Source organism: Somniosus microcephalus, chromosome 4, assembly GCF_052327205.1.
Source record: "Somniosus microcephalus isolate GS21.2 chromosome 4, FLI_Smic_1.0, whole genome shotgun sequence".
Classification (NCBI taxonomy): Eukaryota; Metazoa; Chordata; class Chondrichthyes; order Squaliformes; family Somniosidae; genus Somniosus; species Somniosus microcephalus.
The window spans coordinates 76,883,410-76,894,798 of record NC_140990.1 but is presented as its reverse complement, the minus strand read 5'-3'; positions in this window follow the sequence as shown (position 1 = coordinate 76,894,798).

Sequence of the window (11,389 nt, the reverse complement as noted above, 5' to 3'; positions counted from 1 at the left end):
CATCGCTGCTACAGCCTCAGTACTCAACACCAACAACATCCAATCTCCAGACGCCATCCTGCAACTCATCCGCTTCATCCTTGACAACAGTGTCTTCACCTTCGACAACCAGTTCTTTACCCAAACACACGGAACAGCCATGGGGACCAAATTTGCACCCCAATACACCAACATCTTCATGCACAAGTTCGAGCAAGACTTCTTCGCTGCACAGGACCTCCAACCAATGCTAAACACCAGATACATCGACGATATTTTCTTCCTATGGACCCACAGCGAAGAATCACTGAAAAGAGTACACAATAACATCAACAAGTTCCATCCCACCATCAAACTCACCATGGACTAATCCTCAGAATCGGTTTCATTCTTGGACACACGAATCTCCATCAAAGACGGACACCTCAGCACTTCACTCTACCGCAAGCCCACGGACAACCTCAGGATGCTCCACTTCTCCAGCTTCCACCCTAACCATGTTAAAGATGCCATCCCCTATGGACAAGCCCTGCGAATACACAGGATCTGCTCAGATGAGGAGGAACGCGATGGACACCTACAGACGCTGAAAGACGCCCTCATAAGAACGGGATATGACGCTCGACTCGTCGATCGACAGTTCCGACGGGCCACAGCGAAAAATCGCATAGACCTCCTCAGAAGACAAACACGGGACACAACCAACAGAGTACCCTTCGTCATCCAGTACTTCCCCGGAGCGGAGAAACTACGCCATGTTCTTCGCAGCCTTCAACATGTCATCGATGATGATGAACACCTCGCTAAGGCCATCCTCACGCCTCCACTACTCACCTTCAAACAGCCGCCTAACCTCAAACAGACCACCGTTCACAGCAAATTACCCAGCTTTCAGGAGAACAGCGACCACGACACCACACAACCCTGCCACGGCAACCTCTGCAAGACATGCCAGATCATCAACAGAGATACCATCATCACACGTGAGGACACCACCCACCAGGTACATGGTACATACTCATGTGACTCGGCCAACGTTGTCTACCTCATACGTTGCAGGAAAGGATGCCCCGGAGCATGGTACATCGGCGAGACCATGCAGACACTGTGACAACGGATGAATGGACACCGCACAACAATCGCCAGGCAGGAGTGTTCCCTCCCAGTCGGGGAACACTTCAGCAGCCAAGGACATTCAGCCTCCGATCTTCGGGTAAGCATTCTCCAAGGCGCCCTTCGAGACGCACGACAACGCAAAATCGTCGAGCAGAAACTGATAGCCAAGTTCCGCCTCAACCGGAATCTTGGGTTCATGTCACGCTACATGTAACCCCACCTGACGTAGAGTCATCCAGACTCGAGTCGTCGTTGGCTTGTTCTCTCTACACAGATGTGGCTGGACCTGCTGTGATTTCCAGCAAAAAATTGTTTTTTTTATTATTGTTTTTTGTTTGTTTTTTGTTTTTCATACAGACCCCAGCATCTGTAACATTTGACCCCTTGTGACCCCACCTCATTGTTCTTTGATGTAATGTTTTCCTGACTGACCTGTTTGGACACCATTCACACCTTTGATTGATGTGATTATCTCTCTGCCGAGGTGTGATAAAGGGCAGTTAGAAAGATTACCTGTAATCATCTGGCAGTGTTCTCTGACTATATAAGCTGTGTCTTTATGCATCCCTTCACTTCACCTGACGAAGGAGCAGCGCTCCAAAAGCTTGTGATTTCAAATAAAGCTGTTGGACTATAACCTGGTGTTGTGTGACTTCTCACATCTGCACCAAGTTGGCCGCACAGCGAAGATTCCCACTCTCCTTTACCAGGATGGCGGCCGTTAACCTGGGCCTATTACCGGGAAAAAGCCCCGCAGCAGCAATCGCGGGACCATTAGGTTATTAATCAGGGCTTGCGGCCTACACTAGGTGTTTATGAAGCCTATCCGCCCACATGCCGGGTTCATTACTCCCCCGAGCCCCGCCATCCATTACCCGCTGCCGATGCAACTCTCCAGCCTTTGTCCTTTTCCACCACTCGCACTGCGCATGCCCCATCGCTGTCCGGTGCGGCGCCTGCGCACTGGGCTCCTGCAGTGTGGATAGGGCACATTCGCCCGCGCGGGGAATATTGGGTAAAAGCATCGCCATTGAAAGACCGTATTAGCATGTAGAAAATTATTATCTGTGATAGGCGTGAGATTGGAGCCGGAGGGCCAAGCCATAAAATTAGGAAGCAAATTATACAGAAACCCAAGTGCACGGGCCATCCGCTATAGTTCTGTCCTGGATATGATTAATATCAGCAACAGCAGAATCCAACCCCTGCAGGCACTTGTGAACTCGCTGGTGTTTCAGCAGGTGGGTAAACGGTAATGTATATACCTTTAAGGGGGGAACTACTTTTTACAGCTCATGTATACTGTAGTACCGGCAGTGACCACACCTGTATATAGCACTGAGTAGTAATCTGTACAGTCAGTTCCAGAGTGAGCCACGTTGAGTAAATACCTGTTGTACCGTTCTCCTGCAGTCTGTGTCTTACTACTGACGGACACAACATTGGCGACGAGGCAAATTCGATCCTACCTGCAACTCTGCATCACCTCCCAGGGATTCATTCCTGGAGACCAGTAGATTGGAGGTCAAGGCCAGAGACACGGGCGTCGACCACGGGCAACCACCCAGTCATCCAGCAGAGACTCGAGAATTGCGGGGGAGGCTGTTGAGAGCCAGGCTTGGCTTTCCAGTCGCGGTGGTCCAGCGAAACTGGCTGGCAACAGGTAGTGCGCAGACCCTTCCCGGACAGCGGCGGGCTAGAGCCCGACCGAGCGGCACAGCAAAGGGCCGAGCAGCGTCGACGGGAGAGAGCGAGAGAGAGGGCAGAGCACACAGGACGCAGCCGGTGTTCAGGGGCCGAGCAGCATCGAGGAGAGGGAGAGAGACGTGCAGAAACCCGCGAGGCACCGCCATTGCCACGAGGACCGCCGAGAGCGGCGTTGGCAGCAGCGCAGAAGCGCGCAAAACCTACAGGGCACCGCCATTGCCACGAGGACCACCGAGAGGGGCGTTGGCAGCAGCAGGGGAGGAAGGAAAGCACGGGAGATGCCATTTTAAGCCATTGTAAACCACACCCAAAATGCCGAAGAGTGGCAGTATCACTGCATTTGACAATGAAGTCGAAGATTGGACTACATATGTCGAACGAATAGAGGTATACTGCAAGGCAGATGAGGTGTCAGATGACAAGAAAGCGCAGGTATTGTTAAATTTAATGGGTGCAAAGACGTATGGCTTATTATGAAATCTAGTAACCCCAGCGAAGCCAGTGGAAAAGAGTTTTGGAGACATAGTGACGATACTACAGGAACATTTAAACCCACACCGCTGCTGATAGCAGAAAGATTCAAGTTTCACAAATGGAACCAGCATAAGGATGAAAGCAATGCTGAATATTTAACAGAACTGCGCAAACTATCGAAACACTGCCAGTTTGGAACGGGACTGGCAGATACCTTAAGGGACAAGTTTGTGTGTGGGCTTCAAAGTGAAGGAACCCAGAAATGGCTTTTATCTGAAAAGGACCTTATGCTGGACAAGGCTTTCAGCATTGCAGTATCATATGAAGCAGCAGCACGGGGCGCTGCAGAGATACAACAGAGACCGCAAGAATATGGCACAAACGAAATGTCATACAGAACAGAGAAGTGCTATCGCTGCGGCAGAACAACACATGACCACAATGATTGCTGGTTCAAAGACAAAGTGTGCAGACAGTGTTGAAAAGTAGGACACATAGCATGAGTCTGCAGGTCGGGAAAGAAAACCAGCAATAAGAAATCTCCAAAAGAAAAGTACAAGAAGGTACATAGGGTGATGGAGAATAGTTCAGACGAACAAAAGAGTGACACGGACTCCGAAAACAGGGAGCTGAGTTGTCTGAAACTGCATAATGTGATCAAAACGGAGGATCACCGAACCATTTGGGTCACTCTCAAGATAGCAGGAGTCCAGGTAAAAATGGAATTGGACACAGGATCAGCCCTAACAGTCATAAACCGACGAGACTACGAGCGGCTATTCTCACACATACCCTTGAGAGACACAAAAATTATTTTGAAGACGTACACGGGGCAAAAAGTCTACCCCAAAGGAAAAATAAGGGTGACCGTTATATATAACGGTAAGGAAACACAAAAACTAGACCTGTATGTATTGCAAGATGGAGGACCACCATTACTGGGACGTGAATGGATCCGGAAAATACAGCTGGATTGGCATTCCATACAAGCACTGACTGTGGCTGCCAAAAAGGATGACGACGTCACACCTGGGCAACCGTCAAAGATCCTAACTGACACGCAAGAAGTGTTTCAGCAAGGACTCGGAACACTAAAAGGCATGACAGCAACAATTAAAATCGAAGAAAACGCAAGCCCAAAATTTTTTAAGGCCAGACCGGTGCGTTATGCAATCCGCCCAGCCGTCGAAGCAGAGCTGGAGAGTTTGGAACGTTCAGGAGTACTGTCCAAGGTAGACTGGAGCGAGTGGGCTACACCCATCGTCCCTGTGATGAAAAAGTCGTTGAGCAGCACGCCTGGGGCTGGTAAACTACTACCATAAGTTCTTGCCAAATTTGTCTACAATACTACACCCACTGAACACCCTACTGCAAACTGGAGTGCCATGGAAGTGGAGTGACGAATGTAAACGAGCTTTGCAGAAGAGCAAAACACTAATCACATCGAAAGAGGTATTGGCCCATTTCAACCCAGCACTACCAATTCGGTTGGCGTGTGATGCGTCACCCTACGGTATTGGAGCGGTGCTGTCGCACAAATTCTCAGATGGCTCAGAGAGGCCAATAGCCTTTGCGTCACGATCACTAACCTCAGCCAAGCGTAACTACGCCCAGATTGACAGGAAGGCCCTCAGCCTAGTGTGGGGAGTGAAAAAGTTCAATCACTATCTGCACGGGCAGAAATTCACCTTGCTGACTGACCACCAGCCTCTTGTCTCCATTTTTAATCTGAAGAAGGGCGTTCCGGTGATGACTGCGCAATGACTACAAAGATGGTCACTTTTTCTAGGGGCGCACCACTATGAGATTGAATATAAGGGCACGAAACAGCATGGAAATGCTGATGGGCTATCACGCCTGCCACTGCCTACTGCGGAGGAAGCACCAGCAGTGGATCCTGTCGAAATATTTCATTCGACTATAGTTGAATACCTACCGGTAACTAACGCTCGTATAGAAAAGGAGACCCGAAATGACCCGACACTGTCTCGGGTATATGATTTGATGGTGAAGGGATGGCCAGCACATGGCGACTCACTGTTGCCAGCATTCTCGACAAGAAGAGAACAGCTGTCAGTGTGCCGGTGGACCTTGATGTGTGGATCCCGAGTGGTAATTCCACCCAAGTTAAGGGATAGAGTGCTCAATGAGCTTCATGAGGGTCATCTGGGAGGGGTAAAAATGAAAAGCCTTGCCAGGGCTTATGTGTGGTGGCCGGGAATCAATAAACAAATCAAGGACTTGACCAAGAGCTACTCAGGATGCCAGAAAGTCCAAAATGCACCACCACATGCCCCTCTACACCTATGGGAGTGGCCCTCATCTCCATGGCAACGGGTGCATATTGATTTTGCTGGTCCATTCATGGACTCAATGTTTTTAATAGCCGTGGATGCGCACTCGAAATGGCCTGAGGTCATCAAAATGTCCTCCACCACCACGGAGAAAACTATTGCAGTCCTACGGACCATTTTTGCCAGGAACGGCTTGCCAGAACAGATTTGCTCCGACAACGGACCACAGTTTGTGTCCGAAGAGTTCCGGAGGTTTATGCAGAAGAATGGGGTAAGGCATTACACATCCGCCCTGTATCATCCAGCCACAAATGGATTGGCTGAGAGGTCCGTACAAACCTTTAAGAAGGCAATAAAGGCTATGTACAATGACAACATTCCGCTGCAGCATAAGGTGGACAATTTCCTGTTCGCCTATCGGAATGCGACACATGCAGTCACCAACCAGGCCCTGGCCATGATGTTCTTTAACCAAAGGTTAAGATCTTGCCTGGATTTGCTCAGACCAAACGTACGAAGAGATGTTGAGAGTAAGCAATTCCAGCACATCCATGAGAAGCCAACAAGGAGCTTCAATGTAGGGCAACCAGTCTTGGCCCGCGACTACCGAACAGAAAAATGGCAGTCAGGAACGATATGCACACGGCAGGGCCCACTAATGTACACAGTGGACGTTGGGGAGAACGTCGTGAGACACCATGCTTACCAGATCATAGAGTCACAGGAACAAGTCAACCCCATGCCTCGCCCATACGTACCTGGTGATGATCCCGACGTACAAGTCGCATCTACCCCAGAAACAGTTGCATCGGAAGCTGATGAACCAACCGACGACAGGGGGCCAGAATCACCTCCGCACCAAGAGCAAGACACTCGGGAAAGGCGCTATCCAGAAAGGATCAGGAAGCCTCCCCAAAGACTGAATATATAAATGGACTATTTTCAGCTAACATTGTATGTTAAAAGTGTTAATTGTAATTAGTTTGATATTTAATTGTTAAATGAGTGTTATGGTACTGTTAATCTAAAAGGGGAGGAATTGTAATGTATATACCTTTAAGGGGGGAACTACTTTTTACAGCTCATGTATACTGTAGTACCGGCAGTGACCACACCTGTATGTAGCACTGAGTAGTAATCTGTACAGTCAGTTCCAGAGTGAGCCACATTGAGTAAACACCTGTTGTACCGTTCTCCTACAGTCTGTATCTTACTACTGAATTTCTTCCCACACACACAGTTAAACAGCCTTTCTTCAGTATTGTGTCTCAAATCCTTTGACCTTTTAACGCTGGAGTGTTAATAGGTGGGAAAACTGAGTAAATTCCTTCCCACACGTGAAGTATCTAACTGATCTCTCTCTGGTGTGACTGTGCTGGTGTGTCAGTGAATGGGATGACCAAGTGAATCCCTTTCCACACACACAGCTGCTGAATGGCCTCTCCCCTGTGTGAACATGCTATTGTGTCAGTAGGTGAGATGAGCGAGTGAATCTCTTTTTAAACTCAGCTGGTGTGCGGCCTCTCCCTGGTGTGACTGTATCCATGAGTTTCCACCTCAGACGGGCAACTGAATCCGTTCCCGCTGTCAATAACAACAACAACTTGCATTTATATTGTGCCTATAATGTAGAAAAAACATCCTACGACCTTCGGAGTTATCCCACTGTCCTGGCCAATATTTATCCCTGAATCAACATCACAAAAAATAGATCATCTGGTCATTATCACATTGCTGTTGTGGGAGCTTGCTGTGCGCAATGTGGCTGTTGTGTTTCCAAAAATACTTCATTGGCTGTAAAGTGCTTTGGGATGTCCTGAGGTTGGTAAAGGCGCTATATAAATGCAAGTCTTTCTTTCTTTCACAGGAGCATTAACAGTCCCCACATTAACACTGTAGATTCTTGGCACGTCTGTGCTTCTGTCTGGAATTTGGTCTTCCAATCACTGCTATAATTTCCATGCAATAAACATGGAAATACACATATTTTGCCAACTTAAATCAGTGGCTCTGATAAATGGTCCGTTACATCGTGTAACATCCCTACGGTTGTAAAACAGCAGATCCTCTGGCCCAGGATGAGCCGTGCCTTGGTAGATCTGCTGGTGATGTAATACAAACGGTCATTGTTTGTGTATTCCATGTTTGTTGCATCACACCAATTTATTTTAGTCAATTTTCTCACAGCTGATTGTCTCATAGGTGAACTTATTCCAGCAATCTTAATAATTCGTGTTCCTTTTACCAAGGTGTTTACCAAGAAAGACGACTTCGCCAAAGCCACGGTAAACGAGGAGGTTGCTGGGATACTGGATGATATAAAGGTAGATATAGAGGAGGTACGAGAAAGGCTGGCAGTACTTAAAGTGGATAAGTCACCCGGTCCGGATGGGAGGCATCCCAGGTTGCTGAGGTAAGTGAGGGTAGAAATTGTGGAGGTGCTGGCCACAATTTCCAAATCCTCCTTAGATACCGGGGTGATGGCAGAGGACTGGAGGATTGAAAATGTTACACACTTGTTCAAAAAAGGGGAGAAGGATAAATCTGGCAATTACAGGCCAGTCAGTTTAATGTTGGTGGTGGGGAAGCTTTTAGAAACAATATAATCTGGGAGAAAGTTAACAGCCACTTGGACAAGCATGGACTAAAAGGCGAGCCAGCATGGATTTGTTAAGGGCAAGTCATGTTTGACTAACTGGATTGAGTTTTTTGATGCGGTAACAGAGAGGGTGGATGAGGGCGGAGCAATTGATGTTGTGTATATGGACTTTCAAAAGGCATTTGATAAACTACCACATAATGGGCTTGTTAGCAAAACTGAAGCCCATGGGATAAAAGGGGAAGTAGCAGCATGGATACAAAGGTGGTTACAGGATAGAAAACAGAGAGTTGTGGTGAATGGTTATTTTTCGGACTGGAGGGAGGTATACAGTGGTGTTAGAACATAAGAACATAAGAAATAAGAGCAGGAGTAGGCCATACGGCCCCTCGAGCCTGCTCCACCATTCAATAAGATCATGGCTGATCATCGACCTCAACTCCACTTTCCCGCCCGATCTCCATATCCCTCGATTCCCCTAGAGTCCAAAATCTATCGATCTCAGCCTTGAATATACTCAAAGACTCAGCAATCACAGCCCTCTGGGGCAGAGAATTCCAAAGATTCACAACCCTCTGAGTGAAGAAATTCCTCCACACCTCGGTCTTAAATGGCCGACCCCTTATCCTGAGACTATGCCCCCGTGTTCTGGACACTCCAGCCAGGGGAAACAATCTCTCAGCATCTACCCTGTCAATCCCCATCAGAATCTTGTATGTTTCAATGAGATCACCTCTCATTCTTCTAAACTCCAGAGAGTATCGGCCCATTCTACACAATCTCTCATCATAGGACAGTCCTCTCATCCCAGGAATCAATCTAGTGAACCTTCGTTGCACTGCCTCCAAGGCAAGTATATCCTTCCTTTGACAAGGAGACCAAAACTGTGCCCAGTACTCCAGGTGTGGTCTCACCAAGGCCCTGTACAATTGTAGCAAGACTTCCTTACTCTTATACGCCAACCCCCTTGCAATAAAGGCCAACATGCCATTTGCCTTCCTCATTGCTTGCTGTACCTGTATGCTGGCTTTCTGTGTTTCTTGCACAAGGCCACCCAAATCTCTCTGAACACCAACATTTGAAAGTTTCTCACCATTTAAAAAATATTCTGTTTTTCTATTCTTCCTACCAAAGTGAATAACCTCACATTTCCCCACATTATACTCCATCTGCCACCTTACTGCCCACTCACTTAGTCTATCTATATCTGTTTGCAGACTCTGTGTTCTCCTCACAGCTTACTGTCCCACCTAGCTTTGTAAATCAGCAAACTTGGATACATTACACTCGGTCCCTTCATCTAGGTCATTAATGTAGATTGTAAATAGCTGAGGCCCCAACACTGATCCTTGCGGCACCCCACTAGTTACAGCCTGCCAACCTGAAAAAGGTCCGTTTATCCCTACTCTGTTTTCTGTCCGTTAACCAATCCTCTATCCATGTTACTATATTAACCCCAGGGTTCAGTACTAGGACCACTGCTTTTTGATAGACATTAATGACTTGGACTTGGGCGTACAGGGCACAATTTTGAAATTTGCAGATGACACTAAACTTGGAAGTGTAGTAAACAGTGAGGAAAATAGTAATAAATTTCAAGAGGACATAGACAGGCTGGTGGAATGGGCGGACACACGGCACATGAAATTCAACACAGTAAAGTGTGAGGTGATACATTTTGGTAGGAAGAATGAGGAGAGACCGTACACACAAAATGGTACAATTTTATAGGGGGTGCAAGAACAGAGAGACCTGGGGGTGTTTGTGCACAAATCTTTGAAGGTGGCAGGACAGGTTAACAAAGCATTTGGGATCCTGGGCTTTATAAATAGAGGCAGAGAGGACAAAAGCCAGGAGGTTACGCTGAACCAGTATAAAACACTAGTTCGGCCTCAGCTGGAGTATTGTGTCCAATTCTGGGCCCCACACTTTATGAAGGATGTGACGGCTTTGGAGAGGGTGCAGAAGAGATTTACTAGACTGGTTCCAGGGATGAGGGATTACAGTTACGTGGGGAGACTGGAGGTCTGGGGTTGTTCTCCTTGGAGCAGAGAAGGTTAAGAGGAGATTTGATAGAGGTGTTCAAAATCATGAACGGTTTTAATAGAGTAAATAAGCAGAAACTGCTTCAAGTGGCAGAAGGGTCGGTAACCAGAGAACACAGGTTAAAGTTCTGATGAAGGGTCATCGACCTGAAACGTTAACTCTGTTTCTCTCTCCACAGATGCTGCCTGACCTGCTGAGTATTTCCAGCATTTTCTGTTTTCATTTCAGATTTCCAGCATCCGCAGTATTTTGCTTTTGTAACACAGATTAAACACAGAGGCGACTTGAGGAAAATGTTTTTTTACACAGCGAGTAGTTAGGCCACAGCTCTAGAATACTGTGTGCAGTTCTGGTCACCACATTACAGGAACGATGCGGTTGCGCTCGAGAGGGTAGAGGAGATTTACGAGGATGTTGCCAGGACTGGAGAATTTTAGCTGTGAGGAAAGATTGGATCGGCTGGGGCTGTTTTCTTTGGAACAGTGGAGGCTGAGGAGAGACCTTATTGAGGTGTATAAAAATATGAGGGGCCTAGAATAAGGACATAAGACGTAGGAGCAGGAGTAGGTCATTTGGCCCCTCGAGAGAGTGGACAGGAAGATCCTATTCCCTTAGCAGAGGGGCACAGATTTAAAGTAATTGGTAGGAGGTTTACAGGGGATTTGAGGGGAAATGTCTTCACCCAGAGTGTTGTGGGGGTCTGGAACTCACCGCCTGTAAGGGTGGTAGAGGCAGAGACCCTCACCACATTTAAAAAGTGCTTGGATGTGCACTTGAAGTGCCGTAACCTGCAGGGCTACGGACCAAGAGCTGGAAAGTGGGATTAGGCTGGAGAGCTCTTTGTCGGCCAGCGCGGACACGATGGGGTGAAATGGCCTCCTTCCGTGCTGTAAATTTCTATGATTCTGCTGATGTTAATAACCCCGATAACTGGGCTGGAGTTTAATATTCTGGATATATAGCCGATTGTGTTCTCGGGGCTGCAGTGTCCCTTTAGGAACCGCTCTCTGTGATCTTTCCCCTTAATTCAGGGACTCTCATCAGAAATTATTTCACAATAAAATTATGAACTTTTACTTCAATCCTAAATTGATTTTTGGTACAAAATCTACAATTCAGCATCTGAAAGGTTCCACTGATTAACATCTCCAATTAGAAAGTGCTGATTAATCCT